Raw genomic sequence first — 26,837 nt, forward strand, 5'->3', positions numbered from 1 at the left:
ATGTTCGGAGGAAGGATAGTGAATATTTTCAAAACTATTTTTTAGGGGCGCCTGGGTGGCTCAGTGGGTTAAAGCCTCTGCCTTCAGTTCAGGTCATGATTTCAGGGTCCTGGGATTGAGCCCTGCGTTGGGCTCTCTGTTCAGCCGGGAGCCTGCTTCCCTTCCTCTCTCTGCCCACCTCTCTGCCTACTTGTGATCTCTGCCTGTCAAATAAATAAATAAAATCTTAAAAAAAATATATGTATATAATATTTTTTTAAAGTGGAGTAGGACTGAGAAAGCTGTTATATGTCTCAATGAGATAAATCCCATTGCAAATAAAACCTCAGTTATCAAAAATCTTAAGATCAGTTGCATTCTGATTAACCTTCTTACCACATGTGATGGTTAACTTTCTGTTGGCACCTAGCTTTTTCTATTAGGGATATTTCCGTGAAGGTTTTTGAAGTTGTGATTAACATTTAAACTGGTGGACTTTGAGTCAAGCAGATTCCCCTCCATAATGTGAGAGGCTCTGCTTCATGCAAGCAGTTGAAGGCCTTAGAACAAAGATTGACCTCCCCTGAGCAAGAAGGAATTCTGCCTGCAGACAGTTTTTGGACTCAAACCACAACTCTTCACAGGCTGCCTAACCTACAAATTGTGGATCTACGAAGCCTCCATGATTGTGTAAGACAATTCCTTAAAATAAATCACACACACACACACACAAATATATATCCACACACACATTCTGTTGGTTCTGTTTCTCTTAAGAATTCTAATGTACCAGATTCAACATTTTTATTATTATTATTATTTTTATTTTAATCAGAAAATATTTCCATTTGAACTGTTTTGAGCAAGAGAGAGAGCATGGTATATTTGCAGAGACTTGAAACTGAAAACCTGGTTTTAGTCTATGTGATTTGGACCAGAGTCACTACTTGTCTCTCAGAAACCTCAGTTTCCTATTCTGTAAGATGATGGAGGTAAGCAGGGACTGAAGTTCTTGCCACCATGCTATCGAATATGTGACACTTTCATTTATTTGTTAACCACTACGAGGTAGATTAGTTTTTTGTTTTTTTTTAATGTGATATACCACTTTCCTTTTAATGAACAAGAGTAAATTATTGCCCACCTGGTCTAAAGCAATATATAATCTTTATGACCATTCATTACAGTGTGTGGAGAAAAAATGGATACTGGTGTAGGAAAGACATTAGGGTTCAAAGCCAACAGCCAAGAAAGAATTCTTGAGAAATCTTTGGTGCAAAAAAGGTGATTTTATTAAAGTATGGGGACAGGACCTGTGGGCAGAAAGAGCTGCACTGGGGGTCATGAAGAATGGCCCATTATATACTTTCAAGTTGGGGGTTGGTTAGAGACAGTGTTGTAAGTCTCTAAGGGATTTTGGAAGAAGGTTTCCAGGACCCTGAGGGGGCTAGCTATTGTTGGGAAAGGGTCATTTATTACCATTTAATAAAACCTTAGTCATGAGACTCTTCAGATGTATGTTGGTGGGCCAAATGCTTAGGGGATGATTACCAACATGTCTCTTGGAGGAGTTAGAGATAAAGGAAATTTCTAAAGGAATTTTTATATGCTTAAGTAAACTTGCAGGATCCTGGGGGTTGGGCTAAGGTTGCCTTTTGCCCTTAGCAAAGTATTAACATTAAGGCAGTTGAGTCCCTAGAGGAAAGTCATTATGCCTCTTTCAAGGATTTAATAATTCCTCTTCTGCCTTTGTTTCCCACATCAGATAGGACCTAAATCTTACCTTACTGGGTCTCTCTGTAGCACTGCAAACTGCTCACTCCTTTGTTGAAGGGCTCCTTGGCTCCCTTGCTTTCAGCAATGTATCTCCTTCTGTTTCTGCTCCAGGCAGAGGCAACAACTGGAAAATATTTACAATAATCAAAGCAGAAGTTTGAATTCCTTGATAAGGAATACAAACAAAGAAGTAAAATTGCACTTTAGCAAAAAAATAAAATTTGTCAAATAAGGATATTCTGTGCCTGGTAAATATTAGAAAAATACTTCACTTTATAATTAATCAAACAGAAATTATAATAATGTGATGGAGTTTTTCACCCATAAAATTAGCAAAGGTTTCTCTTATTTTAATTCTGTACCTAATACGAAGGTACTGTGAGCCTGCTGGGGTAGTATAAATTGGAACAGGACTTTTAGAAGGCAATTTTGCAATGCACATCAAGAGACTTAAAATATCTAAGCCCCCAAATTCACTTTGAGGTAATTTCAGTATGCATTATGCTTAAATCAGGGTGTGGGGGAAATCTCTGTGTAAAGAGATGCTTATTACAGCAGTATGTAAAATGACAGAAAAAGGAAATAATAGTAACAAGAAAATGGATAATTAAATTACATTTCAATCACCTGATTTTAAAAATCAAGCAACCATTTAAAATTATACTTATTAAGCGTCTTTAATAACATTAGGAAACATTTACATTATAATGTTAAGTGAAAAATAAAACAGGATACAAAGCTATGTTTAAAATAATTCTCCCTAGAAGACATTTGCTCCATTGTCCTATAAACCCAGAGGCCATAGTTCTGGTGACAACTCCCTGGCTCTTTCCTCAACCAGAAAAGAAAGTGAGTTCAAAGGAGATTGCTGGCAGGGAGATGGTAACTTTTGCCAGTGTGGTTGACTCCTAGGGAGCTATGCAGTGATTTTGAAGTATCTTTCCACGTGGGGTAAACATTCAGTCCTGATTGCAAAGCCTAACTCCATTATTATTTTTCTGTTCTTAAGTCTGTCCCCTCAACATTTCTAGCTTCATCTTTCTCTTCCATGCAAGAAGAACATTAATAATATATCTCCCACATAAGACAATTATTAAAAGTAAATGAAATAATTATGTAAATCACATCATAGTGCCTGGCACGGTATAAATGCTTAATAATTGCTGGTTAATTTTATGCTGTGAAGGTTTGTCTGCTGAAATAAAACATATGTTCCCATGTATTCCATTAATTAAAACAAAATTAATTAATACTTAATGGATTTAATACTCAATGTGGAAACTTAACTACTTCTTAACATATTCCAGTGTGTGCATCATTTCTGATCTGTTAGCTGTAGAAATGGTCACCACCTCATGGAACTGCTGAACAGGGAAAAGAACTGAGCGAGATAATACATTTCATGTACTTATCAGAGTGGTTGGCACACTGTAAAAAATCAATAAAATGTTAGCTTTTAAAAATTAAGAGCATAATCTTCATCTGTAATTCCAGTTAAAGGATGGGTTTCTTCATCAATCAGCTGACGAATGAACTTATATTGATTGATTGACTGATTACTATGTTCCAGAAATGGGTCGGTGCAACATGGATGCACACGTTCACATCGACATGAGCCAACAAAGCAGAAGTGTGTGCCAAGTGCTAAGGGAAGCAGCTCTCTTTTTGCCTCATGGAATTTTTTTTTTCTCTGAATATATCATACTTCAGTTTTCGCCCCACTGTTGCTCCAAAAGAGGCATAATTTCTATCTAAGGGGCTAGAAAAAGAGAGTTTGGCAGAATAATGACAACAACCAATGCCGTTTAAAAAGGATAAATATGACTCGGCTAATTTGACAGTGATTTCTTTTCAAATTTGGGAGAAATGTGTAACTAAGAACAGCAGAGTTTTCTCATTTGTATTTCCTTTAAAATGCCACTGCGTGTTCCCTGAAATGTTAATGACAAAATTAGCTCCGTGCAGTGTGAAAAAGAAACCATCCAAAGGCTTGAAGAGGGAGGCGCCCCCAATGAAATAGTCCCCAGTGTGCGTTCCGGATTGAAGCAGAGACACAGGGATCTGGAAGCAAGAGTAAAATGCAAAGGATTTTAGCTGCAAACAGTAGTGTTTGGGAAACATTATCAAGCACGTGGTAGAATGGGGATGCTTAATGTGAAGATCGTTGAAGTGGGAGTAAACGCCAGCATGCTGCTACTACGAACCAGTAATACCGCTGTGAGCTCCGGGGTCTGTCTGTGCTCATGTGAACGCATACACATAACACACCTAGACACTCTTTAGGAAGGGAAGGCCGTCAGTGTCAACTCATCTGCAATCCTGAGGATGGAAAAGAGGGAAATAGTCTTTGGTTTTAAAAATAATTAGCAACTGGTTTAAGCCTCTGCCTTCAGCTCAGGTCATGGTCTTAGGGTCCTGGAATCGAGCCCCACATCCGGCTCTCTGCTCATCTCTGCGAACCTTTCTGCCTACTTGTGATCTTGCTCTTGGTTAATTAATTTTTTTTTTAAAAGTGGTCTTTCTGGGTGCTAGGGGAGTGGGAGCCCTGTGTTCTTGGCTGTAGTAATCCAGAGCGCAGCATTATTTGCCTTGCTGAGATGGGAGGGATTTGTTAATTGAAAGACTATAGACTACTACCTCTCTTACTGACTTTTCACAAATTGTTTTGAATTGATGCTTATTTGCCTTCCACCCTTAGCACCATTGTACGGAGGCTTTTAAATAGTTGGCTTTTTATACTTTTGACCAGTTTCACTGGGGAGCAGGACAGTGGAGCTCCCCACACTGTCATGCTGGAAGCCAACTTTCCTGTATTAATTATTTATAGAAATGATAATATAATCATAAAAACAGTGGCTAATGTTTATTGAGTACCTCCTATAATACATTTACTAGTCCAGTTCATTTATTCACATTGTTATTGTCAAATAACCCTACAAAATATTACACTCATGCATAAACATATATGTGCATATATCTGCACGTACGCCTATGTGTATATATTATTATTAGCACCATGATCTAATGGTAATAGAAATGCAAATTTATCGAGATGTACTTGACAAAAAACAGAATGCAGATTTTTAAAGAAGAAGAAAAAAATAAAAATAGGGATGGATATACAAAGAGACAGATTTCTTCTCTATTTTGCCAGAAAAAGTCCTAAGTTACTGTGTTCAGTTACTTAAAATATGGCCTTTTTCTTACATTATTAATCTTCATGAAATCCTTATGGAAGTGACAGTTGCAGCCAAGCATTTAAAAATCCTGAAAATGCCAGCCAAAGTTGTGCTCAACATCCCATCTCTGCCATTAGGATTGTTTTGCCAGCTGCTTATTGCAATCTTTTTTGACTTCTAAGTGAACTGCTAAGTTTTAAGATCAGAGAACAGTTGGGAATAATTCAGATACAGCTCAATTTTTCTCCGGAGGCCAAGCAGCGGTATTCTCATCATAGATTCATAGGTGGACTCAGTGAGCACAAATATGCAAACTATTTTTATAAAACAAGTGCTTATTTTTAAGCAGTGAGGACTTGAAAATCTCAGCTTGGAGGAAACATTTATCCTGAATATGTTATGTGATCAGACAGAGGCACTCATCTGGCTTAGTAGCTCCAAGCATTTTCCACCTGGGATCCACTGAACCCTACAGGGTTTAAAGGGTAGATGATGATTTGCAAGTATTGGCTCAGAGAGGGAGCAGGAGCAGGGGGAGCTGGGAATAGCGACCTAGTCAACTTTGGAAATAGGCAAAGGAAAGACAGGAAGGCATGACTAGTTGGAGGCTAAAATCAGATAGGAGGGATAATTGTAGAGCTGAAGAAACATTGCAGAAGAGGCATAGGGAAAGGTTGGGAAGCCAGACCTTAATCCAAGTGAGGTCTCTGGCTATAGCTAAGCCAAAGGGGTAAGCTGAGGAGGTGCAAGTCCTGAAGGCCAACACTAAGGGAGCCAGAGTTTGCTAAGTCTTGGGGTTAGCACTGGGGTATTGGGGGAGAACGGTCTAAAATAAAAGGAGGTGGGCTGTATTTCAGCCCTGGCTTGCAGGTTCATTTATTTATTCAGTGAATAATTTGTGAGCAACCTATTGGGTGCTAGCACTGCTAAGCGTAGGAAGATAAATGATGACCCAAACAGGAAACTGCTCTGTTCATTCTAGGTTGAGGATTGAAAGAAAGAACAGCATAAATAGGAGGGGAAAGTATATAGATGGTATTAAGTGCTGTTTTTATAAAAGAAGAACAGAATAAAGAGATGCAGAACTAGGGTGAAATTATAATCAGAGGAATGATAGGATCTGATTTGCATTATTAAAAATCCAATCTCATCGCTATGTGGAGCATGGCTTATAAAGGTGCCAACGGAGACCAGTTTATTGCAGAGACCAGGTGAGAAGCAGTGCTGATGAGCTTTGATGGGTAAATGTAGTGTATGGCCCATGAGTGTAGTGAGTATTGTGTAGGTGTAGCTGTGAATGAGGAGTAGGAGTCCTTTGGGATATATGTGGAGATAGAAGCCACAGGGCTTATTTGATTGGATGTGGGGGGAAAGGGAAAGGAGTGAACAAGGGGAGTGCCCAGGTTTCTAACTGTTCAGTGAAGAAGGTGGTGGGGTGTCATTGACTGGGATAGAAATTACTGGTTCAGTTTATTTCTAGGACGGTACTACTTGCTTAAAGTGGTAGCCTCCCATAGCTGGCACTGTTACAGATGTAAGGACAATTAAATAATCTCAATTCCTTTTATTTTTATCCTCCAGAAATTATAATGCTGGTAGACTACCTCTGGTATAAGCACTACATATGAAAATGTGTATTTTAGCTTGGGTTCTCCAGGAAGCAGAGCCTGAGTCAGAATTGTCACCAGAAGACAGGGACACCAACTTCACAGTGTTACTGGAGCTGGACAGCCCACAATGCTGAGAGACCGGTGTGTGGAAGATACAGACGTAACAACAATGTTGAGGCTTCATGCCACTATCAACCTTGCCATATTAAGATAGTCATTATAACCTTGTTACATTATACTCTCCATTTCCTTTCCCCTGACTAATATAATTGCAAATGAAGCTACATTTTCATAGAATTGCTTTGGATTTCTTTTTGGTCAAATAAGGCAAGTCTCAGCAGCTTAAGTTAGTTTAACTTCCCTTCACAAGTTAGATGAGCACTTAATGGAAAAAAAAATGGCGATTTCTTTCCAATTACTGAAACATCCTTAATGATCTGGAGATTAGCTATAGATCAGAATTATAATTGAGGGAGGAAAAAATGAGATTGCATTGGAATTCTCTCAAAATTAACCTGAGATTACTTTAAAAAAAAAAAAATGCAAGCTCAGGGTAAATCACTTAGGGTAGAAAAATAAGCTTCAATTATTAGATAAGAAAGAACTAGGCAATTATGGGTAAATGACCTGAGGAGCAAATGGAACTCTAGACTAAATATGAGTCAGCAATACACAGTGTCAAGTGGAAGCATGATGCTGAGAGAGTGAACTAAAAAGGGAACTCTAAGAACCTGGAAAATTAGTAAGATTAAAGTGTCCAACTCAAACCCTGGAAATCTGGAATATAACACTATCCCAGGAGAAGACTTGGCAATTCACTTAATTTTTTTAAACCCTAGGTTGTGCATCTATAACATGAGTGTGATTATTATATTGAACCTATCTTCACTGCTCTAAGGAAAGCTTTTTGAAATAAGTAAAAAGGACGATAAAATATAATATACCCTTAATGGCACTTATAGGAAGCATTATTAAAAAAAAGAAAAATCAAAATATGTAGGGCATTAACAAATGCAATACAACCAGAAAGGTAGAACTGGCTGTTCAATGTGTGAGACACATTGCAAAATGAAATGCCAGGCCCTTTTTCTAAAATATGTTGAGAACTACTTTAAGATAGCAATAGCAGAACACCAAACCAAGCATGGGGACCATCTAGGCATGAGACCAGAGATGCTGCATAAGTTGCATGTCCTCGAAGTTGGTTTTGAAGTAAGGGAAGAGATATGTGCTCTTCCATATGTCCTAGTAGGGTAGAACCTACACATTATTGCTTCAACTGTTGTGTTACAGCATAATGTAATTTCTCTCCTGGTAGGTTATTGTGATTTTTAACTGCATAGTAGCCTTCAACCTCATTGGTTTTTGAAAGTTATGGCAGGATCCAGTAAGGTGTTGGGAGTCTTGATTCCAACTACCAAAGAAAAATCTCAGGGTGTATATGGCAACTGCCTTAGATATTTGAAAGGCTCCCACAGGAAAAGAAGAGCAAATAATCTTCATTATTCTAAAGGGTGTAACTGTGATCAAATGTATCAATCTCGACATATGAATGCCTTTTCTAACAAAGAAAAATAACCAATAATGTGATATAATCATGTCTCAGCACTAGAAGCTTTCAGGCAGAAGTAAAAAACCATTTGCCAGGGATGCTGCAGAAGAAATTGCCTTAAGAGATGGGGTTGGAACACCTGACCTCTAACTCTAATATTTTGTATTTCTAACCTAGCTTAAGAAGGAACCACTAGAGGGGCGCCTGGGTGGCCAGTGGTTTGGGCTGCTGCCTTCGGCTCGGGTCATGATCTCAGGGTCCTGGGATCGAGCCCCGCATCGGGCTCTCTGCTCTGCAGGAAGCCTGCTTCCCTCTTTCTCTCTCTCTCTCTCTGCCTGCCTCTCTGCCTACTTGTGATCTCTGTCTGTCAAATAAATAAATAAAATCTTTAAAAAAAAAAAAAAAAAAAAGAAGGAACCACTAAAAAGCTGAAGATTAAGAAAGAATATGAAGGTTTGGGGAGATGGAAAATCAAAGGAGAGGGAGTTCCTTTGTTACCTACAGAGGTGAGGGCAGGGGTTGCAGAAACATTTCTAAATATCTAAATTGGGGATACCAATGTGAACATACTCAAATTACTTCTCCATTTGAATTAGAAATTTAGAATGAGATAAAGCCAGATCTAAAAGGAACACCAAAAATCACCTAATTTAGATTGTTAAAATGGAGTCTTGACAGAAATGAAAGTAGTGCTATGTATAGAAGAGACATAGACTAGGAAGTTATGGGAAGAAATGTCTAGGGTGCTTGGAAATACTGTATATCTTGACTTGGATGGTTTTCATACAAGATTACACACCTAAGTCAAGATGTGCACCTCTTAGTGTACTCTGTACAATTACTGTATGTTCTACCTTAACTTTAAAAGACTTTAGAAACTTCAAAAACCCTTGAATAAGGGCTAGAATCTCCATTTTTCACAAGTTCACTGGATGATTCTTTATGCACACTGAAGTTTTAGAACAGATTAGCAAAATTAAGCACAGGGAAGTTCATTGATTTTCCCGAAGTCACTCTGCTGGTTAATGGAGCTCTCAAAACCAGAACTTATAGTGTTATGTGCCCCCCCCCAAAAAAAACGGGTCCGTGATTAAAGGAGCGAGACTAATATAAAGCGCAGGTCAAGCAAAGCTTTATTTTGCGCCAAGCATCAAGAATCAAACTGACCGGCCAGGGCCACACCTCTTACAGAGAGGGCAATCCTTCTCTGTTTCACAGGCTAGCTTTTAAGGGCAAAGGCCATGCGGCTGGGCCTGGCCATGCACAGGTGGCCAATGAAATTATAACACACAGAGAAAGCTGCACAGTGATGCTAGGTGACCAATTGAATTACAGTTTACCCTAGAGTAGACATTTGACCCAGCCTATCTCCTTGGTTAGAATTGGCACCCAAAAAGACTTTCAAAGGGTGGGGTCCATACTCCTTGGTAGCTAGGGAGACAGTATGCAACCCTGCACTGATGGGATGTCTCCACCTGGCCTGACCCACCCTTGTATCTGGGCTTTGTTACCTGGGGTTGGTTTCTGAGACTTGTTTTTAAGTCAGTCCCCTGGGAAAGTTTAAGGGTTAAACAACGTTATTGTTTTAATCTTGATGGAAGCCTCTGGCTAAATAGGTCCTTACAATAGAAATTAAACTAAATAATCTTCAAAATAAACCCTGGGAGTAGGCATCCTCACTACCAAGTCTAGTGACTGATTGAAGACAACACAACAGGTAAAGAGCAGGCTGAGACCAAAGAGAATCAAAAAGGAACATTGATCTAAAATTTTAAAGGCCTAAAAAGCCAGCTCAAGACAATTCAACCTCATTTTCTGAATAATTTGAAATCATTGGAGGTTTATAAAGGGAACAGGGTAAGATAAGGAATAAAAGTGAGTGAAAAGAGTAGAATTGCATTAGATTTCCAAGAGCCCAGGGCAGCAAGAAGACCAGTCCTTAATCAGGACAGGAACAATATGAATGTGGAGAAATGTGCAACTATTAGAGAAAATTTAGAGATAGAATCAGGGGTACTTGGCAATAATAGCAATGATTATTAATATTTACTATATATCCATATTACCATTTGACTCTATCAATAATTCCATGAAATGAGGACTGTTACTGTCCCATATTTTGCAGATGTGGAAACCCAAGTAAAACAAGAGGATAAATAACATGTCAGGGACACAAGTTAAAATAGGAAAATGGCAAACTTAGATTTTGAAAGCAGATTTGTTTGGCTCCAACTGTCACATTAGGATAAGAAGAAAGAGAAGGAGAAAGTCAAATACTGTACACTTTAGGTGACAGCTAACTGGTATTATCATTAAAAGACAGAGGTCATACTAAAGAAGGAACAGATTTGATGGTAAATAGGATGAGTTCAAATCTATTCACTTTGACTAGGAGGGCCATTAATTTCTAATATCCTCCTACATTTGCATATGTTCTAGTATTACTGAACAAAGGAGAAAGGGGCAAAGCAGTGCTTTAGTAACACTGATATTTTAAAACCAGCTTTTACAGTACTTCTGCAAATATGTAGTCTTATTAATATGTATCTAGCTACAAAATTCTGCTAAAATGTTAATACCCCTTTTACAAAGAAGTTATGGGTATTATCATATGCTTCCATTTCTTTTTTATATTTCACACCCATGATCACCTCAGAGAGACCTGCTAAACTATTTCCATTTTGAACATGGACTTGAGAATGTGATGCTGTTACATATAATATATTGGTTGCAAGTCAATGCACCTGACCAAGATAAGAAACTACTCCAGTGTTAGGGACTGAATTGTGTCCTTCCAAAATTCCTATGTTGAAGTCCTAAACCCTAGTACCTCAGAATGTAGCTATATTTGGAGATAGGGTTTTTAAAGAGGTAAAGTTAAAATAGGATCATTAGCATAGGCCCTAAACCAATCTGCCTGGTGTCCTTACAACAAGAGGAAATTAGTACACAGACAGACAAAGATGGCAACACAGAGAGAAGGTAGACATCTGCAAGCCAAAGAGAGAGGTTCCAGAATACAGCAGCCCTACTGACACCTTGATCTTGGACTTCTAACCTCCAGAGCTGAAGAAAATAAGTTTCTGTTGTTTAACCCACCATGTCTGTAGTACTTCATCATGACAGCCCCAGCAAACTAAAACACTGTGTATTCACATTACATTCACATTCCTGTATATTCATATTACTATCCAGGACCCATAATTACAGTGGGCTAACACTGCAAGTGATTTGTGTGGCACTATTAGGAAAGGGTTGGTTTGTACAGACCTTGGCCAAATTACCCTGGGGTTTCTTACCTATTGAAATAACCAACTGCTAATCTCACTATCAGTATATTCCCACTGTTTACATCAAAGTGACTGCTTGTACAGAATGAGCACAGCTCTGAGTCTGGGAGGCACCATTCACATCCCACTCTTGTGATGCTGCCCAAGATAGAGTTCAGCTGTTGCATGACCTCCACTGACCTGTCCTCCATGTCACAGTGGCAAGAATCTGTATTCCTCCAACCTGGCTTCCTTTGATCTCCTTTTTGTAAATTACCAGGGTAGAAGAGAGCCTTAGTAGCTGATGAAGCCTCATTCTAAAAAAGTAGGGTTAAGCAACATAATATATGGAACTGGGAAAATCAGTGGGAACATCAAAAAACACCTGATTCCATGGGCTAGCCGAGAAAATATCAGAATGCTTCTGGATTTATGATGCTATTGACAGAAAACAGAAATGCTTTATAAAATGTCAAGGGTGAAGAAAAATAAAAATAAAAATAAAATGTCAAGGGTGATGCCAAAAAGACAAAATTTAATGAATTTAGCATTAATCAAAGTACAAATAATAAGAGTTATTCTCCACACATTCAAAGTCTCAAATATTAATACTAAGAAAAAAAATCAACATACATGAATGAATAAATAATGATTTTTAAGCCATCTTTCAGGAAATAAAGAGTCATTTCTCCATCATAATGTTCACAGAATTATAGAGGAATGAAAAAACGAAGAAACAGCCAGGCTAATAATGTAAAATCATCAGATCAGATCCTTCCTCTAGTTTCTATCAGCACCTCCAGTGAGATTTTTATTGCTTAAATCAGAAATGCCATATCACAAGTTCTCCACTGAAAAATAACTGCTGTAAAAAGCATTTACTGTTCATTTACTGGAAGCTTAATATATGCTTTTATATATTTTTATTACATTCCATTAAAAGTAGATTTATTATTTAATCCAAAGATAAGGAAAAAGTAACATTAGAACCAAAATACAATCTCTCACATTGGCAACTTTAATTTTTTATTCAGTGGTATATGGCTTAACTTTTTTATTTATTAAAGTATAGATACAAAAATGCACAAATCACAAATGCATGGCTTGATGAATAGCTCACAGTAAACCCACCTCCCAAATGTAATAGTTGCATCACCCAAGAAGTCCTTCTCAACTTTTAAACTTCCATGTACTTCAAAAGTAATTTTCGATGGCTAGAATTTCCAGTACAATGTTAACTAGCAGTGGTTAATAACAGTGGGAATCCTTGTCAAGGCAGGAGCCTTCCAGTCTTTCACCATTAAATATATTCGCTCTGGAGTCATCCATTTAATTAGTGACTTTTCCAGTCTACTTCTGCAAAGTTTCTATTTCTTTCCATGAGTGGTCACTAAAAGTTCTGTTCCTTTAGCTTGTTTTCAGCTAGTATTTTGAAAGAGATTTCTTGAATACTAGAAGCTTAAAAAAAAATCCCACTTTTTGCAGATTTTCTCTGCCTCGAGGCAGTATTACTTAGGCAGACCATTTACAACTCTGCCTTAGCCTTAGTTTCCTGCTTGCACCAAGCTTAGAGATCAGGCAAAGATGGCAGCTTAGGCTTTTCACAGATCTTTCCTGAGCATGCATCAAGTCCTAGGCATGTGTGTCGCTTTATAAATTGTCAGGTATACATGGGAGTATTTAAATGCCCTGATTTCTTGGGAAAAAACTCTCCCCTCATGTTTGATCCCCAGACTTTAGGCTGTTTATTGTATATCTCAACCATAACCTATTGTCCCAGGTGGCTATAAGTTTTCTGTTTGCCTTTAACATTGTTGGATAATACTGCTTTTCCACCCTGAGTGAATTCTTAGTTAGGCAAAACAGAAACAAATCCTTTGTGGGGTACCTGGGTGGCTCAGTTGGTTCAATGTCTGCCTTCATCTCAGGTCATGATCTCAGAGTTCTGGATTCCAGCTGCTGAGCAAAATACTAAAACAAACAAACAAACAAAAAACCAGAAGCAAATCCTTTGTGCCAGATCTTTATGTAGGCCCCAGACAGCTTAGAAGTAACAATCGTTTGCATCACTCTCTTTATTTTGTTGTTTGTTTGTTTCATCACTCTCTTTTAAGTTATTTTACAGAAGCCATAAAAATATGCTCTTCAGGAATCTCAGTTAGTACTAATACCTGATTCTTCTTCCCTAAAAGGACATCTAAACCCATTCATCATACAGCAAAAGATATGACTTTAATGGGTTTTAATAGTGTTATAGTTAAAAACCCTCTATGTCCCCAGTGATGTCCCCTAAACTATATTCTGACTTTGTACTTATTTTGTGCTCATGTTCTTATTCCTTTTCTCACAATGATGGCTTAAGAATTCAGTGCATCTTATCCTTATTAAAATACAAGCACAACTTTATTTCCAACTTATCCCATCCCATTTCCATAAGGCCTTTACAGAGGAGGCAATTCTTATTTTCAAAACTAATGACTAGGGGTCTCTCCTGAAAGAAAACCAAGTTTCTATGTATCTATTTCTATGTATCGGTCTCCAACCTTTTTTTTTTTTTTCCCCACTGTTATTTGGAGAGAGACATCCACGGAGCCAGGTGGATCCAGATTCCCATCTTGGTCCCCAACCTCCCTTTGTGATTCTCTGTGTTGGCACCTTTCCAAGGATCACACTGAGACCTTTTACCTGGTTTATGATGTGCTTATGGCTGTATTTTTTAATGAGCTTAGCCATGGGGGCCTCCCAGAGAATGAAGATCTCATTTAGCGGATAAATTGCTCCCTGCTTTAAGGACTCAAGAAAAAATTTCCCTTCTGCCAGTTTTCTTTTCACTTCACTTCACCTAATTTGTTCTGCAAAAGTTTATGTGCAAATAGTATATCCAAATCACCGTCAGGGAGGGGCAGTACACAGTCTTGGAATAATAGAGAATTAATCTAATTGTTAAACTATTAGAGTGGCCATGACCATCTACAGCAAGAAGATTGGTTTTAGTAACCACTAGGACTAGAGGTCGAGTGACAAATAACCTCATGAAAGAGAAAAAAATAACATCGACTTATTTTTGCTGCATCAGTACAGGAAAAGAAATATCACAGAGTGGGATCAGTACTTAAACAGGGTAGTTTGGTCTGCCAAGATGAGCATATGTGCCAACCTGAAAACCCTAATAGAAGACATTTTTAGGGACTGGAGCTTCCATACTCTGGTGAATCCTGGAGTTAAAGTTTAATGTCATTATAAAATTGTCTGACTCTTGATTTCAGCTCAAATCATGATCTCAGGGTTGTGAGACTGAGCCCCATGTCGAGCTCTGTGCTGGGTGTGGGGCCTGGTTAAGATCCTCTCTCTTCCTCTCCCCCTGCCCTCCCTGTTTTCTCTCTCTCTCTCTTAAAAAAAAAAAAAGACACACACACACACACACACACACACACACACACACACACACACTGGTCCTATCTCTTTGATTATCCCTATCCATGCAGGTGTGACCTAGTAGACTGGTTAGATAAAACCGAAAACAACCTCAGTTACAACTTCCACACGTTGGTTTCAATACCACTTTCAGAACTTCCACACTGAAAAATGTAAATCCCTAAATCACTCAGCTCCTAAAATGTTGGAATGTCCGTGTGTCTCAGCACTCTGTCTTCCTCTTGCCAAAACAATGGAAGTCCTATATAGTGTCGTGAGAGAAGTGATCCGGAGGCACAGAGGGCAAAGGCAGAATTCCTGACTATCAAGTACATCAACTATGTGGCTGCAAAACCAGCGTGCTGACATCTTGACCCCAGAAATGGGCTGTCGAACTTGCCTCTGGGAAGGACGAATTGCCCCAAAGGCGGGCTCCCTTCTAACCTGCAGGAGAAAGCATAGAAGGCAAAGGAAGGAAACTGCTTTCCAATTACACTAGCAGCCTGAACGTCCTCCTCACCCCTCCCTCTTCCCTGCCTTGGTGACCCTGTAATGTATGTGGTTTATAATAGGCATAATGCCTTAGGTAATTGTCATTTTGATTAAGCTATAAACCTACCCACTTGTGAGAAGGAAATAGTCAGCCTTTCAAATCCTGCGGAGAGAACAGACCACAGGGCAGGCCAATTTAGTTTAAATAATTTAGAAATACCCAGTGAGAAGATTACCCCCCTAAATACTTAAGACCCTGAAGGGACAAGTCATTCCAGTTGTTCAATGTTTTCTCTCTGGGAGAATTGCCATCAGGATAATTGCTGACTCATCTGTGGTTCTGTTTCAAGCCCTTGAGTCTCAGAACTTAGACTCTGGGAACAATGACAGGAGATGAAAGCAAGGTAGCCAGGATTCTTCTTCTCATCTCTTGCCTCTGGAGAGGCGGATCCCATGTCTGAGATAACTCTGCATCCCTTGAAATGTGGATTTCTAATATGTAAAGTGTGTAAACATCTAGCAGACCCTCTGAACGAGAGCTTGTAAAACATAAAATGCGGTGCAATTATTAATTGTTTAATTAAGTTTTATTTAAGGAAGTTTCTATTATGCCAAATGAGATACAAAGAATTTGAAGATACTATCACTACTTTCAAAAGCACACTGTCGGGTCAGTGAACCAGACTGGTGAATACTTGAAATACAGGTTGAAAAAGGTAATGTGTTGCTGACCTGTGGTTGAGTGTAAAAATTGGAACGAATAAATGAAGGAAGACTTCCCATGGTGAGAAGTTTTAGGGCTAAGAATTGTCACATACCCCTCCTCCTTTCCAGGCCCCTGACACGTGGAGTATAACCAAGAGCAACAACCTAAAAGGAAACAAAAATAATATATTTGAGCAAGTATCCGTTCCCCCAAATGCAGTTTGAGGTCAAATACCCTCAGTACTGGTGCTAAGGTAGACTTCCTGCCTCTCACATTAGCAATAACCAGGTCTTCAGTTCAAACCTGGCCTTGCTCCCTCTTCAGTGGGAACAGAGAGAACAGAGAGGGTGGGATTCTTCTGGCAACCACCACTCAGGGGTGTTTCCTACAAGAAAAAGAAGACACACCACCCCGGAGTACAAGAAATAAGAGAACGCACTAGGTCCGTTCCCAACTGTGGGCAGAATACCTACACCCAGTAATAAAATATCAACTCCCCTTACGGAGAGAGGATAGCAAAGATATATTAGGAACAGAACTCAGTAAACACTGTGAACCAACATAGTATTCAAAAATATTTAAGTAATGATAGATTTTTTCTCCTTGTTCTTCTGGGCAAGAGACTGGCAAGTCTCTTGTCATGAAGGTTAAATCATGAAGCTCCTCATGCCAGATAAAGTACATATGAGAGGTCGGCAGACAGATTGGAATCTCAAAGCAGAAGTCTTTGCAACTATGATTTTAAGAAACAAGCAATCTTAAAAACTTGAATATTAAACCTAAAAACCTGATAGCTCAACGTCATGAAAAAGACAAGTGGAGCATCAGTGCAGCGGAAATCAACATGGTGGGCTTGATGTCCCTGAGACCGCATTCCCGGGTCCACCTAAGCTGCGAGTATACGTCAGCCTGAGGACAATTAATGGGGGAAACTTGGAGGGACTGGAGGCTCCATCACTTTTTCCGGCACATTCTGGAGTCCAAACTTAATGTCATTATAAATTTTATTTGCTGCTCATATCCCTTTGTTTGTACCTATAGAGGGAATGAATTTGTGTATTGACTCAATATATGAATGTATTGTTTTTTTTTAATTTTTCTTTCATATAGTCATTTGTAGGGAGAAGTCAGTATATAAGAAAAGTGACTTTCCAAAAAGGAAATGGATATAGGAGCCCTTTGGCAAGGAAAAGTCAGGGGAGGCAGAATAGGGAAGGACAGAAAGGGGAATGGTTGTACCCTGCTAACCACTCTAGGATGAAAGCCAGGGTAAAGGGGGTTGCTGGTGGTTTTAGAAACAAGCGAACAGGTTAGGGGACCTCAGAGCTCTGGCACTCACTCCTAGATCTTTCTGATGAAAACTGGAGACCTTTGTAGGTCTCTTGGACAATCTCTGTGACTAACATGACTCTATATAAATGTTGGAAAAGAAATAAAGGATGAGTACTCTATACTCTATGTAGTATAGAGGGGTGATTGATAATGCCCCAGGGTTCCCTGAGGAACCTGGATTGGGGATTGGGAAGTTCCTGTCTGTACCCAGTCAGTACTTGGAAGATGGCTGAGGTGGGAACCACAGGCTGGCAGTGTGGAAGTGATTATTGGAGCCCAGTATGAGCCAAGAGCCAAGTAGCCCCAGCAAGAACTGAGGTGAAACAAGTTAGCTGATGCGGAAGGGGCTCAGGGCCTTGAAAGTACCAAGAGTGTAGACTGTGCATAATTCACCAACTAGATTTTGGCAGCAGGACACCGAGTACTGCCCAGAACAGAGGCCATCAGGCCAGAAACCAGCCAAGACCTAGGGCAGAACCAGTTTTGCATATAGACTAGTCACCCCTCCAAGCATTGTGAAAGATGTGTAGAGTTTCCCTGGTAGCCAGACATGACTGGGATATGTGGAATGAGAAGGGAGTAAACTCCGTTCCCGCTGGTATGCTCTGGTTAGCTTACATAGGCCTAACACAGGGGGCCAACTGTGCACAGTGCTTCCAAGCCTTACTTTCCCTGCTATCACGTTGGTAGCCTGAAATCAGCCCTAATGGGATTTATTTATACCATGGAAATTGAAATGGTAAAAATCAGGACCTTTTTTCCCCAAAGCGAGCTGATTGTTAACCTTTCACCAGCCTCCCACTGACTAGTCCTCACACCTCCTCCCTACCTCCAGGTAGAAAGGGTGAAGAGTTTCATTCCTCACAGCTAGAGTTTTAGCAAGCACGTGGAAGAATGGCTGCTCAAAGTGAACTTGGTAGAGAAGAAGAAATGAGCTTATTCTATGTAGGATATAGGAGATTATCCTGAAAGATAAGGAGGGGTTAGAGTATAGAGAACTTTAAATGCCACAGCAAAGAACCTAGTCTTTGTTGCTTAATCATTAAGAAAACTTGAAGTTTTATGGAAAAGAACGTCATCATGAAATGAGTATGGAAAAATTACCTTTTAGGATATATCAGATGAGATGATCTAGTGGGCAAAAAAGAAATATTTTTAGGAACTTCAGTAATAAAGTCTATTAAGTGGTCCAAGAGTGAGGAGATGATGATGTGAAAACTAAGCAAATAGACAAACAGATGAAGGGGCGCCTGGGTGGCTCAGTGGGTTAAGCCGCTGCCTTCGGCTCAGGTCATGATCTCAGGGTCCCAGGATCGAGTCCCACATCGGGCTCTCTGCTCAGCAGGGAGCCTGCTTCCTCCTCTCTCTCTCTCTCTCTACCTGCCTCTCTGCCTACTTGTGATCTCTGTCAAATAAATAAATGAAATCTTAAAAAAAAGAAAGAAAGAAAAACAGATGAAAAAAAGTAGAGCTGTATAAATCAATCCTTAATGACTCATTTCCTGTACATATCTGCCATATATTCTTGTTTTTCTACTGAGATGACTTCCTAGGTCAGATTTCAAGTCAAACAGTTTTTAAAGCCCATGCTTCAAAGCGGACAGTCGCCCTCCAGCAAAGTCACCTGTGTGCTTATTATAATGCAAATTCCTGGGTTCCTTTCCAGACCTATTAAATCCGGTGGGACCTAGTAGTCTGTGTTTTAACTGTTGCTCCTGGGCGATTTTCATGCACAGTAAATTTGGGATCAGTTTTCTCAATGTACTCATTTTGTGGTCTGGTACTTTAAATGCATTCTGATATTCAACCGAGATTTGTTGGGGTGGGAGGGGGCAGTGGAGTCTAACTGCATAATACATATGGTTAATGTAAGTTTAAAATATGGGCTTTCACCTACTCACTTCATTGACCACAGATGGCAGGCTTAAAACCGTCTCTTCCAGGGAATTCCTCAATTTTTCCTCTTTCCAGTTCATAGACCTCTTCCTTCAGGCTTTGGGTATATGAATCAGTTCTTCTTAATTGTCTGAATTATTGCCACTCCAGCCCTGTGCTGACTGCTTTCTGCTTATCCCTGCGTCCACTCTGTGGTAGGAAAGTGACTCCCTCTGGGCGTTAGGAGGAGGATGCTTGGGACAGCTGGCTCCAAACCTGGAACCAGCTCAATTTGAGTCTGGCTCTGATACTTAGTAGTTTTGTGATCTCCTGCTAGTCAATTTCTGCCTCAGTTTCCTCAAGTTTAAAATGAAAAGGAAAAAACTACTCTTTAAGAGGATAAAAATGAGACTACTCTATTTAAGAAACTCTAGCTCCCCTTTTTCTCATTTTGTTTGCATCCAGATCCAAACTTCTGTCCTGGCAGTCAGTCCCCCCTTATTAACAAGGCAAAGAATCTACCCGTGGTCTCCCAGGGGCTTTATTTAGTGCGCCAAGCTCAGTCACTACCTCTAGTCACACCTCTCTGCGAGCCCCTGGTACTTAAGAGAAGGCCCTTCTCACAGCCTTTCTCTCATTAGCTCCCCCTCCGCTTCCTCAAAAGGCCTCTCACTCTCCTGTCAGTTCTCCTCACTCCTTTTCAACCCTGGCACCACCTGGTTCCAGATGTCTCTTGTCTCCAGAAGAGGTGTTTGTGTTCTGACAGCCACCCTCTGGACCCAGAGATGCTCTAACACTGACATCCCTCATAACTACGAAAACATCTTACACCTTTGTTCCCACATCCGCAATCCTGTTTGAGGCCGCAGGCACCTTCCAGGGCAGGAATTTTGTTTCATTCTTTTTCCCCATAGCAGTCTTCCTGTTAGCATTCTCCCTTTCCCCTTCGGCGCTTCCCTGTACCTCACTCTGTTGCATTGATTCTCAGGGTTCTCATCCTAGACAGTGACCCATATCATGTTCCTCCATTTCTCTGGTGAAAAGAAATTAGCTAATGCCTTGGGGCTCTGCTTTTTGTTCATTCATGGCTCTCAGGTAGGTGTGAACATTTGTATCAGTTTCACAGCATCCTCCATCTGGAGTACTCATAATACCCTTGGAAATATTGGAAAGAACCCAGTGGAGGAACATGGCACATTTTTCTGGAACACTGATTTATCCAAAGAGTCAGGAAATAGGGGAGCATATGAGAAAGAAGTAACACAATATATTAAGAAAATTGTCAATAACATTTTAACTTAAATATACCTGATTATATGTTGATTTATATATCGTTCAAGATCCATGCAGGAAATCAATAGCAGGATCAAATGGTGAAGATGAACAGAGTCTAATAAAGGCTTATTTACAGATAAATGGGTGGAATGAAGGGGAACCAACAAGGGGCAGTGAAACATCTTAACAGCAGGGGTCCATTCTCACCCCTGGACCAGAGGGAGCCTGGGATAATCTGCAGCTGTAAGAAAGAACCTTCCGCTGGAACTGGGATATTTGGTAGCAAGGAGGCACTGAAGAAGTAGCCCAGCAGGCAGACAGCCAAGTAAATAAGTAACCTGACCTCTCTATCCCTCTGCACTCTGACATATCGTTACCCTTTAGCCAAACCCAGCCATAAGCTAGAGGGCAGCCTATTAGTGCCATCCATAGAGGCTGGGTAGGGGGGCCCCGGGCAAGGAAGAGGAGGGTAGCAAGTGAATCTGGAGAAGCAAACAGAATAGACAGCCCAGAGCAGAAAGCAGAAGTTATACCAATTTTGAAGCTGAAAGAATGAAACTTGAAATGAAATGTGAGCTTGAGAAGAGCCCACTTTGGGCTCCTCACCATGTTCAGAAAGAAAACCCAAGGTCTGCTGCTTACTGGAGCTCTGACAAAGCGTTGAAGATGAAGGCTTAACATAAAATGTTTTTCAGTGGTTACACAAAATGAGTGTAGTAGCAACAGCTTCATACTAATTACAGACCTGTCAGAGTATTTTCGGCCTTTCGGCGCCTCAGAGTTACTTGCCGAGTGCCCACTGGTCTGCTCCACCACGTTCCCTACGTCCATCATCATCTACAAAGCTATGACCAGAAGTGACAGCTCCCAGATGCTCTCCCAGAGGCTATTCTAGAGAGTTGTTCGTTCCCTTCAAAAGGGGTTCTGTGTCCAACTCATTTGAGAGAACTTAACTATTATATTTCTGGTTTGAAGATACATAAAGCAGATTAGATTCTAAAGGTTCTAAGAAGTTCCAAACAGTCAAAATACTGTTTTAGGTTTTGGAGCCAGATTACCTGGGGTTTGGCCGAATCTTTAATTCCCTCCTTGCGTGGTCTTCATATCATGAAGTTAGGTTTCTCCACATGTGAAGCAGAGGCACTTAATGTACTTACCTCATAGAATCATAGTGAAAATTAAGTAAGAAGACTTTTCAAGTGTATCTTGATACAGTCAGTACTCAAACACAGCAGCTGGTAGCGATACTAGTAATGTTAGTATTTTCATGATTATCACTATCTGTTTAATTTAACCCAGAGATTTCCCAAAGGAACCTGAGCAAATTGAGCTCCCACTCTAGTATGCATTAAGATCATACAGGGTTTGTATACTGTGCTGAGACATGATACTTAGGAAATCTCCATGGAAGGCAGTGGGTTTCCAGAGCAGACCTTCTCCAACCTCTGTCATCTGAGAGTCTTGTAAAAAGGCAGATTCTGATTTCAGTCCATTGGAATGAAGCCCAGACTTCTGCATTTCTCACAGATACCCAGGCAGTGCTTTGGCTCTTGGTCCCTGGTCGCTGCTTTAAGTGACAAAGTCTGAGATATGCTTGTTCCACTTGAGATGAGAGAAAAGGCCTTTTTTTTTTTTTTTTTTAACTACTCCTGTTCCTACAAAACTGAACCTCTGGCTCCGGGAATTAGTGTCAGTGGACAGTATTTGATGAATAGATTAAATCCAAGAGAGTAAGCTGCTGGAACAATTTCATGAAGGAATAGGACTCCAGGAGGTAGGAGAAAGAGGCCCCCAAAAAGGAGAGAAAGAGATGCCCCACAAACAAACTCGTATGTACTCAAAGTATCACTTTGCCTAGATGTGGGGGAAGAACCCCCATATGCCCACAATATTCACCACACAGAACCCAAACACCACCCTTCCCTACGTGCACTTTGATCACAGTATTTTTTAAACAGTCTCCATCTTGCTAAAGTTTAAAAAGCAGTAAAAATCATGCATTCTCTGCATTATGCTGAAAATCACACTAAAGATGTAATGGATGGTTTCACAGAAACCAAGCTCATTCTCTTCCAAAGACGAAGTCTATTGGCATTTTTCTTACCTCACATCATGATGGCTTTTCCACAAACAAATGGAAAGGGTTGGTCTCCATCTGTATGTGGGCAGGAATATTAACCCAGACTGCTGCAGAATGCAGAGGTTTTTTGTTTGTTTGTTTAAAGATTTTATTTATTTATTTGACAGAGATCACAAGTAGGCAGAGAGGCAGGCAGAGAGAGGGGGGAAGCAGGCTCCTTGCTGAACAGAGAGCCCGATGTGGGGCTCGATCCCAGGACCCTGGGATCATGGCCTGAGCGGAAGGCAGAGGCTTAACCCACTGAGTCACCCAGGTGCCCCTAGAATGCAGAGTTTTTGTTTTGTTTTGTTTTGTTTTACAGAGATCACAAGTAGGCAGAGAGGCAGGCAGAGAGAGAGAGAGGAGGAAGCAGGCTCCCTGCAGACCAGAGAGCCCGACATGGGGCTCGATCCCAGGACCCTGGGATCATGACCTGAGCTGAAGGCAGCGGCCCAACCCACTGAGCCACCCAGGCACCCCGAATGCAGAGTTTTTAATAAGAGAAAAAAGAAGCTGATGGCAAGGTCACTTTTGTCTGCTCAACCTAAGAAACAAAGGAATGTTCATCATTTCAGAACCAAGTACTCGGGCTGTGATCTTTAAAATCTGTGCTTTGTCCTTGTAAACCTGGAATCTGTAACATCCCCAAAGTACTCCAGTAGCTAGCTACTTGAGTTAGCCCATGCTCTGCTCTAAATGTGCCAAGTTATCTGATGTCTCTCCTGAGAGAGCCTCCTAAGGCTTTTATCTTGTCATTTCTGGAAACGAGCCCAGTGCCCTGCACACGTGCTCTCTTCCCAACAACCGACTCTCCTCACTCTCCTCAAGACCTGGAGAGGCTGTGATGCGTGGTGACGAGGCGGGGTCTCTAGGATTGGATAGAGTCGAGTCTGAGGGTTCCCCCCGCCCCAGTTGTATGACTTTGGGTGTGTTGCTCAACCTCAGTGAGCCTTAATTCCCTCATCTGTAAAGTGACAATAATAAATATAGCCCCATCTTGGTGTTTCTCGAAGTATGACAAGTTTGCTAGTGAAACAGTATTCACTGCCTGAGGACAAAGCCACTCATTCATCAAGTCAGAAATATATTGACTGAAATGTCACTGTAACAAGGTGATATAGGAGAAAAAGGACTCTCTCAGTGGAAGCTTCCCGGTGATATTTAGAAGGATTTTTATTAGCTTTTATGTGTAGTTCCCAGCCGTTGCTCCTCAATCCAATTTATGTTAAGCCTGTTCCGTCTTATCTAAGTGGTAATTGTTTTTAATGATAAGAACTATACCCTTATGGCTTTTGTAATCTCTACCCATCCCGTCTGAATAGATTAGTTACTTGACAAAGAGGAGGTAAGAATAGAAGAACAAAACCATTTGCTAAGTGACTACTCAAATTCTCTTCCAGATTACCTTGCTTTTATTTATTCTCACAACATCTTGGTGGAAAACATCTTGGAAATACAATCCAAAAAAAAAAAAAAGAGAGAGATTCATCTTCCTTCCTTCCCCCCATTCTTTCATTCCTTCTTAGTTTCCTTTCTCTCTTTCTTTCGGTCTTTTCTCCCTCCCTTACTCCCTCTCTTCCTTTCTTTTATCTTCTTTTTTTCATCCAAGAGAACTCTGAGACTAAGAAGCAAATGAACAGGTACATGCCAGCATGTAAAGCTGCAAAGCCCATGTTCTGTTTATCTTCTCATATTGCACCCTGAATGAAGACCCCATTGTGTAATTTCTGTGAAAGATACAGTGGTACTTAAGAGGGAGTCATTTCTGCTCCTTTTTTTTTTTTAAGATTATTTATTTATTTACATGACAGAGGAAAATCACAAGTAGGCAGAGAAGCAGGCAGAGAGAGAGGAGGAAGCAGGCTCCCCGCTGAGCAGAAAGCCTGATGCACGGCTGGATCCCAGGACCCTGGGGTCATGACACGAGCCGAAGGCAGAGGCTTTAACCCACTGAGCCACCCAGGCGGCCCTCTGCTCCATTTCTAAGTGAACTAAACTACCAGTCTCTTGGTGATCAGTTTCCTTTAGTAGGAAGTATCTGGGAACCCAAAGGAATTCCCTAGGTGATCTTCCAGTCTATATGCAGAGAAGACACAGTCACCAAACACACACACACAGACACACACACACACACATTCTGTATGACACCAAAGGGTCTAGAACAGTAATCACAATGACACAATTCAGCAGAGAAATCTTTTGAAAGGAAGTGAATTTTGTCCAGAGACTGTGCTAATTGCCCGTGGAGTGTCACTTACCAATAACTGTATTTGTCTTGGGAAGACCAGAGGGGCTCAACCTTCAGCCCTACAAGAGCCATAACATGTATCTTCTTGATAGAATGACACAGCTAATTAAATTTCCACTCTGTTCCATGGAATGTGATTGTACAAACTATAGTGAAAGGAAAGAAACCAGTCTTTAATTATCTACTTTACACAGTGTAAGATATGTCACTTACATTGCTTTAGTTAATCCTCACAACCATGCTATTAAAGTAAGTCTTAGTATTTCTATTTCACACATAAAATACAGACTCAGAGATACTATCATGTGCCCAAAGTTTAACAAGTCACATAGCAAATATTCAAATCCAAATTCCTTGAGCTAACAGCACTTCTGTTTTCTTTCTTTGTATCACTGAATCAAACATGAGATAGGGTCTTTCATACAGAAGTGAGCCACTTTTGATTTGCCATTTTAAGCCACGTGCCCTCTGGTTTGTTGGCCTTGAACCATATATGCCCACACACCTAATCGTCCCTTCAGGTAACCAAAAACTCACTAATCCGGGAGAAGTTTAGATAATAATTTGAGTGTTCAGAGAAGTATACTCTAGAGTAGAGTTTCCCAAAAGTGAACTGTTCATGAACCATCTTCATAATATTTTACCATATCCTCATTCCAACTGTGCCATTTTTTGGTACATTTTTGTTTCTTTAGATTAATTTAACTAAAATTAATATATTTCCAAAGAAAACTTTATATTATCACCACAAATGGAATATCAGCATCAATTAATTAATTTCATAGTAATTAAAATCTGGGTACTCATTAATATCATCACGGGTGCCCTCAAGAGAATGCTTACCACACGTTAGGATATACCGCTTTAGGCAAATCTGACAGACTTCAGGAATAAATCACAACCTTAACTCATTTGCATCTCACTTTAATGGAACTACTCAACTGGCATATTTCAGTATTATAGGATGTACCCTTTTGAAATTCAATCCTGATTTCCTTGGTCAAGGTGAAGAGCTGTCTTCTTCTTTTTCCTTTGTCTGTCTCTGTCTTTCTCATAATGGTTTTATTGAGGTATAGTTCGCATACCATAAAATTGGCCCATTTTAAGAGTATATATAATTCAATGGTATATGTTGGTTTGCAATTCTCTCTGGAGCTTCCAAGGTGTAATCTGAAACTGGCCCACAAAAAAATGGAAGGCAGGAAGAAATTAAAGAAAGAGGCAGACCCCTCCAGATTGGTAGGTAGCAGTTTTGACAAGCAAAGGAGACTGACAGAAAAGAATTATCTTGGGCTATAGCAAGAGGAGTGGATTCCAGCACCCCCATAAAAATTTATGAAGAAGCCCTAACTGGGCTCAATTATGTATACCACGTAGATGTTTTCAACACGACATCATCATCTCAAGGCAGTGTCTTTAGAGCAGCCTCTGGGAGCAGGAAAGGCAAGCAGAACCCACATTCCAAGGACAGAGGAGAGGCTGAGAGCCTCTGAGTGTGCAGATCTGGCTCATGGGTCCGTCAGCAGTCGTATCTTTTTGATGACCTTTCCCAACAGCATACTCACACAGTTGTGCCGTCATCACCACAGTCCATTCTATAACATCTTCATCGCTGCAAAAGGAAACCTCATTTCCTTTACTAGTCATTCCTAGTCTCCCACTACACCCCAGCCCTAAGCAAACACTAATCTACTTTCTGGCTGTATGTATTTACATATTTTAGGTATTCCATATAAGTGGAGTCATGCAACATGTGATCTTTTGTGTCTGGCTTCTTACATCTAGTGTAATGTTTCAAAACTAGCCCATGATGTAGACTATATCACTATTTTAACAACTTCTTATTGCTGAATAATATATCATTGCATGGAAATACCACGGTTTGTTTATCCATTCATCAGTTGGGGATTGTTTTCACTTTTTGGCTGCCATAGATCCATAGATTTTTTTTTTTTTTTTTTTTTGCATTATATGCCCAGGAGTGGAATTGCTGAGATGATAAAGTGTCTTA

At 40.2% G+C, this 26,837-nt stretch overlaps 1 pseudogene; it reads left to right on the top strand.

The window, feature by feature from the left end:
- The first annotated feature begins 3,894 nt into the window (after positions 1–3,894).
- LOC116596393 overlaps positions 3,895–26,837 on the top strand; it is a 40,481-nt pseudogene continuing 17,538 nt past the window's right edge.

This window comes from Mustela erminea, chromosome 7, assembly GCF_009829155.1.
Source record: "Mustela erminea isolate mMusErm1 chromosome 7, mMusErm1.Pri, whole genome shotgun sequence".
Taxonomy (NCBI): domain Eukaryota; kingdom Metazoa; phylum Chordata; class Mammalia; order Carnivora; family Mustelidae; genus Mustela; species Mustela erminea.